A 7992-nucleotide genomic window follows, 5' to 3' on the forward strand; every position below is an offset into this window, starting at 1 on the left:
CTTTCACTTGAATGATAATTTCTGTGATCAGATGAATTATTGGAGAAGGATATAAATTAAATGTATGAGTTAATCATTCTATGGTATATTATATATATTATATTATATATATATATGTTTTCAAATCTCAATCTTTAAAGCAACGATTGCTTAGTGATAAAAGGATATTTACATGCCGCACGAGATATAAATCATACTAGGAATATTATATATATATTTATATATCCATGTCTAGTTAGCTAGCTAGCTCGAATTTGGTATAAAATAAAAGTTAAACAATCAAGTATTTGTAGAGCGCGCGAAAGTATTTCATTGCATGTGCAATTTGACAGTACCTAACGTTTATAATCATATTGCTCTCTCTCTCTCTCTCTCTCTCTCTCTCTCTCTCTCTCTCTCTCTCTCTCTCTATATATATATACATATATTATATATCAACATATTAATACAGCAGTACGTCGTGACTCGTGATCTGAATTCCTCTATCGATATACGTACTTATCCTCTACCCCCACCTTACGATATATTTGATGCACATATATATATACACATGGATCGGATAACTTGTGAATACCAGAATGGTCTCATTTTTCACCATTGTGATGAAAACAACAGTCGTTTATTTATAAAGAAACCCCCAAAAAAAGGCAAGAAAAAGAGGAAAAAGAGAAAGGAGAAGGCTAGCTAGCTGTTGAATCGATAATAAATACACGATGAAGCTGCCAACAGAAAAAGGTGATGGTTTCCCTTCTTTAAGACACCAAGTTTGTCATGAACCGATACCCGAGTCTGTCTCCTACGTTTCATTTCCCAAGAAGCGTCAGATAGTCGTCATTTACTCTCCTTTCTCTAAACTTTTGTTGACGTTGGCTTTTCAACAGCTTACAAAAATCTGTACTATTGACTCTCCACGAAAGATCAGAAGAGATCGAGATGCCAAGGGCACCATTGCTGATCCGAACTTTTCCAAGGATAGTAACTGATTTTTCAACAACTTCAAAAGCCTCATAAATGCATAAACTAAATCACACAAATAGTAACACTCCTTCAGGCTTCTCTTTTCCAGGTTTAGTTCGCCTCGAATATGCAGGTATCTGGGTCATCATGATTGTGGCAAGATTGGACGATAATGATTATGATAAGCATTAATCCTAGTAGAGAGACCATCTCTACAAATGCACGCAGTTGTGAGCGAGAAATTCTCGCTTCTTTTCTTTTCTCGTTAATTGTCTCAAAATCTGGCATCTATGGCATCCTTTGACTTCTTCCAATATTTTATTCTTCCAGATGTTTCAGCAGCTTCAATGAGTACTAATATTGTGTTACCATGCATAAAAAAAAAATTTTTTTACTTCCCAATACGTCATGAGTACCTATTCACAAATCTTTAACGCGCAGCGTTTATATTATATCAAGAGCAATACTACATATAGTCGTGAAATTGTAAACATCGCGCAATCGTTTTAAAAAAGAGTAGATTCACGATTAAAAAATTAGTTTTTTTTTACGTGAGTCCCATATTAATTTATTTTTTTCAAAGTGACTGCACGCCACTTGCACAACCACAACTACAAATATCATTTCTTATTATATCAAATATAACAATTCCAGAACGAGGGATAAGAAATTGAACAGCATTTCCACTTGTGTTTCAGATCACATCATCATCTCTAATCATTTTAGTAGCCAATTCTCATCCTGGTGCATGTGAACGTACGGATGGAATTATCTGTTATTTTTAAATATATATATATATATATTATATATATACCAAGTTAAACATGAAACTTACCCTCTGATCAGTACATGACCCTCTCAGGTAAAATGCTGATCCTAGCTTGCATCAGATAATGCGCGTCTTTCTTTTTCATTTTACTTTTAGATGTAGGGCTGTCTTAGGGATATTTAAGAACAAAGTAAAGATATATCATACTCTATTTGTGGATCTGCTGTTTCGAAACCCTAGAAAACCTACACCCAGATCTAGCTGTTGCTGGCAACAATTTCACATCTTATAGGTCTTACTGTGCATACCATCTTGTCCAAGTGAAATGAACATTCCGGGGTGATAGAAACTGACCTTTTGGTATAGAGTTTGGACAATTAAATCCCATTTTAAAGTCTTAATTCAAGATTAGATAGGTGGGTTTCTCTCCGTTTGTGCGCGTGCGTGAGAGAGAGATTGTGCGTGACATGATGTACTTACAAGTGTGGAACTATTTTTTTCCCCCGAGCACAACTGAGGGACTTGAAGAGAAAAAGAGAATTCAGAACGTACGTGGGTAATAGGTTTTATTTTTCACAATATTTGGTTTTGGAAGGATATGTATAGTAATTTACTGAGAAATTTCTGATTCAATGCTAGCTTTAATCGATCAAACTATTTTATTTAATTCTTTTGCAAGAGGAAGACTGGAAAAGGCCAGGGGATGCATCTTGGTGATCATCCTCAAACAAAACTGCTGCGATCGATAAGGATGCTCAGCTGAAAACCAAATCTGAAACCCATGAAAAAAAACAAAAAGAAAGAAAACCAAACGTGAAGGAAACATCCATCTCTTAAAATCTATGTAGTTGTGAAGTTTAATGAAATGTAACTAAGAAAACAAATTAAAGACATTTAGTAACAGTACATGATCAACATAAGATAAAAGGTAAAATCGACGGAGAAGTACTACCTGAAAGTACGAGAAAGATATATATTGCGATTTCTAACCTGCACATTATATATTGGAGATCAAATCAAAGGGAAGCCTCGGTACCAGGAACGTTTCTCCCATTTAATTGTGCAGGAAGAATGGTGCAAGAGATGAACAAGGAGCTAGGAATCATGAGTAGCTGCAGCAAGTGTTGGTTGGGGGGAATGAAGCCTGGTCCGAGAATCATTTAGGGTTCAAATTATGAACTTTTCCAGTACTTGTACTGAAACTTGACCCCGGAAAAGTGTCATAGAGAATCAACCTCCATGACCTCGAGCCAGACAACATTCCTCTCAACCTAACCTTCACGAGATTAACCATGCACATCGAAGCCCAAAACTTTGAATAATTGTGAATTAAACTGGCTGGCCTGAAGAAGACAATATATATCTCCATGAATGAATCGAACGTGTACAAGTTTGAGGGGAATGAAGCCTGGTCCGAAGCCTCAAGAGTTCCTTTTTACATGAAGAACCTCCATGTGAAAGCCTCGAGCCAGCCAACATTCCCCCCAACATACACCAAATTACCCTAGCCTCCTCCGCTAGCTCTCAATATCTCTCCCTCTTTCTTTCTGCAAACTGATAACCCTAACCCACACAGCTTTATAGTAAGAAATCAGAAAGGGTGTTAGAAAACATATATATATATAAATATAACACTGACTCACACTGTTGTGTTGGGTTGTGTTGGTTTTACAATAATATTGATGAGAAGTTCCCAAATTAGCTTATGCAAAAGGGCATTTAACAAGTAAGATGAACCCAAGGCAGCCGTACCCACTCCCACCCAAACTCTGTTAACTGTCATTTCCCAAGTGTAATATTTTAAAACCTGCTGCTGCCGGTTAAACAACCGACCTGTTACCTGCTACCACAAGTTGCTCCCTCGGTCAAACGCACACAGACACACACACAACAAGACAAACTGGGTATTTAAATTGCGCATGACACGAGACACCTCTGTCTTTATTGCGATTCTTCATCATTACCTTATTATTTTTAGCTTTTCCTATCCCTACTTTCAAACTCACTCCTGTACGACCCTATGCCCGCACGCTCAGGGTGCCCAGCTTTTCCTTTTTCCTTCTTTTTTTTTTCTTTTTTCAAAAACTATAGCTTCCGTTTCATGTCAATTCTAGACTTTTTATTAATCTTCTTTTAAGTACTGTTCCTCAACTCAGTTTTGTTAGAGAAAAATTAATAATATTTCATCCTGATCTCTATTGAAAATGACTTAATATGTTGAAACAACTTGTCTTTCTTTATCTTCTCTTTGTTTTTTGTTTTATTCCGACAAACACTTCATATATAAAGATTAATATATTCATCTTGAAGGTTTAAAGAATTCTGTGCACAATCAATTCTGCATTCAAACCATAATCTGGCTCCCTCTCCTTGTCTCAGTCGATATAGAAAGTATGGTGATGTGTACCACATTTATTAGGTTATGAATTTATGTGCATGACAAAGAAAAGCAGGTCAGGGGGGAGGGAAATTAGGGAAGGGTAGGTCAAAAGGTATTGATAAGCGAAGAGAAACGGAGACATGACATGCATGCTGCATGCAGGACAAAAATAAATAGAGAAATGAGAATCAAATCAGAAACACGAAAATAAAAAAGATCAAAATTGGCATAGAATGAACCAAATTTCTGAACTTGTTTCAAATTCTTTATTATTTCCCTCAATTTCATTACCTCTTGTTCCTCTCTATCCATTCAAATAATTACTGTTTATCTTCTGCATTGCTTCTGTCCTCATTTATTACGTTGGAGAGATACTTTAATGAAGATTCTCTGTCGATGATGGGTTTAAATACCCTAAAAAAAATAATAGTGAAAACAAAAAACATTCCCTCTCGAGTAAGTATGTTCCCCCCTACCACCCAGTTAATTCTACGTGCGACTGTAAAAAGATTTAAAAATAATAATTAAAAAAAACCCAACTAATCAAACAATAAATGAAACTTATAACAAGTACTGCTGTTTATTGTAATCACAATCGGTACTCATTAGTTATATTTTTAAGAAGAAGAACTGTAGTTAAGATCTGATTGCTTAATTCTCTTATAAATAGGTCTGAGAAACCTAGCTAAGGAATAAGATGGTCCTTCATTAACTTATATATATATTAATAGTAAATGACTTTTGAGTCGGACATTCTTCTCATGATGATCACTGGCCATCAGTTTGGAGCCAAAAGATCCTCCATCTCAACTTCCATTCTTCCTCTAGCACTTAGGATTTAGGACTGATTTCTCATGCGCATGCACTTGTTTTTCCTGATTAGTCTCTATTTAAATATTGCAACCTAACGGATAACACAAACCAATGTTGATTTCTAAATTGTAGGATTTGAATACCTTTAAATTTTGTTCAAGCTAGCAGGGCTTAAAGTAAGACTGTTCTTCGTTTGAAGGGATAGAATATTGCAAGATTAAAAATAAATCAACTGCACAGATCATGGCATACTGCATACAATAGCATGAAATAACTTTGAAAATTAAAGGACACGATCCATGTCAAAAAACTAGAAAAAGAGAGATCGAAACCCTTGGACTTACTGTATAATTTGTATTGGATGAATGAATGCAAATTGCAATGATATATATATATCTATCCCTAGTCAGTTTACTATTGATGAAGAATTAGAGAATGTTATATAATACTCTACTATTATTTATTATTTTATTATTATTTTTTATTTATTTTTTATTAATTTTTATTATTATTCACTATTATTTAATATTTTATCATTATTTTTTTTATTATTTTTCACTATTATTCACATAATATCTTAGATGAACTCATTACCCAATCGTGACTTTAACCTTAAATATCCCAATTAACTAGGATCGACTTTATGAATTGTTGCCAACAATTAAGATCTTTGACTACTTTATCTGTTCTAGGAGGCGCCTGAACAACTGGCACTTGTAAAGGATCGATCCATTTATGAAAAACGACCAAGTTTTATGCTACCTGTTAAGCCCTTTGCAACACTTTAAACTGATCAGGAACAGCTAGCTAGCCGTTGCATGCACAAAAATTAGTAGAAAAAGGACTAAAGTAGGCAAGAGTATTTTTGTTTTTTTGTTTTATTTTTGCCAAGTTATGTGAGGAAGGAAAGTACAGATATTGGATGGCAACCAACCATATATATATATATATATATATATGCATTAGCCGACCTAATCTCAAATTCAATATTTTAATCAAAGGATCAAGTACTCTGACATGCACCTAAAAGCTAGCTAGTTACCTCCACTCTCAAATTTTACTTTTACCCATGACGCAATTACTCCACCAAGAGTGCCTCTTGCACTCATAAAACCTATTTCTATTGGAAAGGTGAGATGCAGTACCATACACAGAGTTAAAAGGCTTTGAAAATGTGTAAAAAGCGCAAAGTGCCTTTGACCTTTTGATCTTACCTTTGTAGCCTAGGTACGTAAATAAATACATAGTGGAAAATGTATCCTAATTTGGTGCAAAAAGTGTACTATTATAATTGCTTTTAACGATTATTCACTACATATTTATCTGCATATTTTCATTTTACGTAACCTTTATATAATGGGATGAGAGAGTACTTGATTGCATTACGAGTTATTCTATTCTACGCTGATTTGTGATTACACCATTCACGTTATTTAAATTATAAAATTTAATTTATAAAATTTAAATTTTAAAATTTCTTTTCTAAATCAAATTATATCTTATGAATACTTTATTAAATGTGCTATGCTATGTCAAATATAGTTAAAAGCTTTGAAAATGTATGAAAAGCACAAAGGGCATTTTTCCATTTGATCATAGCTTGTAGCCTAGGTAAAACATATAGTGGAAAATGTTTCCTAATTTGGTGCAAAAATGTACTATTATAATATTATTACTGTTTTAAGGATTACAGATCACACACTTATCATCTCATATTACTATATTTTATACAGTGAGATGAAAAGATGGCTTGTAACATTAATTTTTTTAAAAATGTAGTATGATTTTTACACCATAAAACATTAAAATTTTACCAAAATCAGTTCATAAAGGAGTTTTTTTCCTGAGGATTGATTCTGTTCGGAGATAAATTGATGAATTCCATTTTTTTTTTTGTTTTGCAAAATCAGTTGAGGCTATTTTTGCTTCGTTAACATATTTCCGTGAAAACATTTTCCCTTAAAACAAACACTATAGTTTTTTTTTATTTTTACCGCAAATAGATATTTATTTTTTAGTTTTCATTGCTCGTTATTTATTTATTATTTACCGCGATTCTGGGTGAAGTTAAGTTGCATATGGGTATAGCTGGCAATCGAAACAGTGTCGTCCGTAAAACACGTCATGGGAAAGACGGCGATTAAGGAATTAGGCATCACAGCCGTTCAGCCCTAGCATCCAACGGCGAAGGTCAGGTGACCCGAAGACCGGGCATGTCGGTGTCAGCGGGAGCGGAGGATCGGGAACCGAGGAATACGAGCCCGACTAACGAGGAGAAGAAAAAAACAAATTAAACGCCATGGAACTCGTTTTGAGGTTCTTTAATGCTCAATATGTACGTCTGGGTCCCACGCATCAGGAGAGGAGCAGAAGCACGTGGATGCTAGCCTGGTTTGACAGGTGATGTACGTGGAAGTCTCTTATTGGTCAGATGGGTGCAGAGTCCACCGATTGAGCAATTATGTATGGCCCCCTACTACTCTTTGAATGTTAATAGGAAGAAGCCTTTCATGGTTTTCAAACATTCCGACCCAACAACCATATTTCAAACATTTGAGACCCGTTGAGGAAACTCAAAATTTTCCAAGAAAATTTGAATTCATATATAGATAATGGATGAATTGTAATTGTGTTGGAAAAAAAATCTAGAAAAGCATAAATATTTTTATCACATTCTTTTAATACGATAAGATGGTGATTAATATTTGCTAAAATCATCATTTTCTTAATAAAGGTCTAGATATAAAAAAAAAAATTTAACTCATTTCATTTAATCATTATAATTTTTTTAAATTTTTATATAAAATATAATTAACAATTCAAACTTTTTCAAATTTTAAAACAATAATAATATTAAAAAATAATATTTTATTTAAATTTTAATTTTTATTTCATTTCAATTCATTATTCAAACCTTCCCTTAATATAATTGATTTCAATGCTATTAAATGGTCAAAAGAACGGAATAATAACAAGAAGATAATTTCTAGCATTTTTCCAAGAAAACTATTCCATATGGATAATAGATGTATTATATTATTGTCACATTCTTTTAGTGGACGATTGATTTTAA

At 33.7% G+C, this 7992-nt stretch overlaps 1 long non-coding RNA gene across 1 annotated transcript; it reads right to left on the reverse strand.

Annotated features, from left to right (window-relative positions):
• Positions 1 to 560: 560 nt before the first annotated feature.
• Positions 561 to 3393, reverse strand: LOC122306949. The gene is made up of 2 exons (XR_006241574.1): positions 2717 to 3393; positions 561 to 2498 (listed from the first exon to the last, which is right to left on the reverse strand). It is a non-coding gene; the product is annotated as an uncharacterized LOC122306949 (long non-coding RNA).
• Between the last annotated feature and the right edge of the window lie 4599 nt (positions 3394 to 7992).

This window comes from Carya illinoinensis, chromosome 4 (genome assembly GCF_018687715.1).
Source record: "Carya illinoinensis cultivar Pawnee chromosome 4, C.illinoinensisPawnee_v1, whole genome shotgun sequence".
NCBI classification, from domain to species: domain Eukaryota; kingdom Viridiplantae; phylum Streptophyta; class Magnoliopsida; order Fagales; family Juglandaceae; genus Carya; species Carya illinoinensis.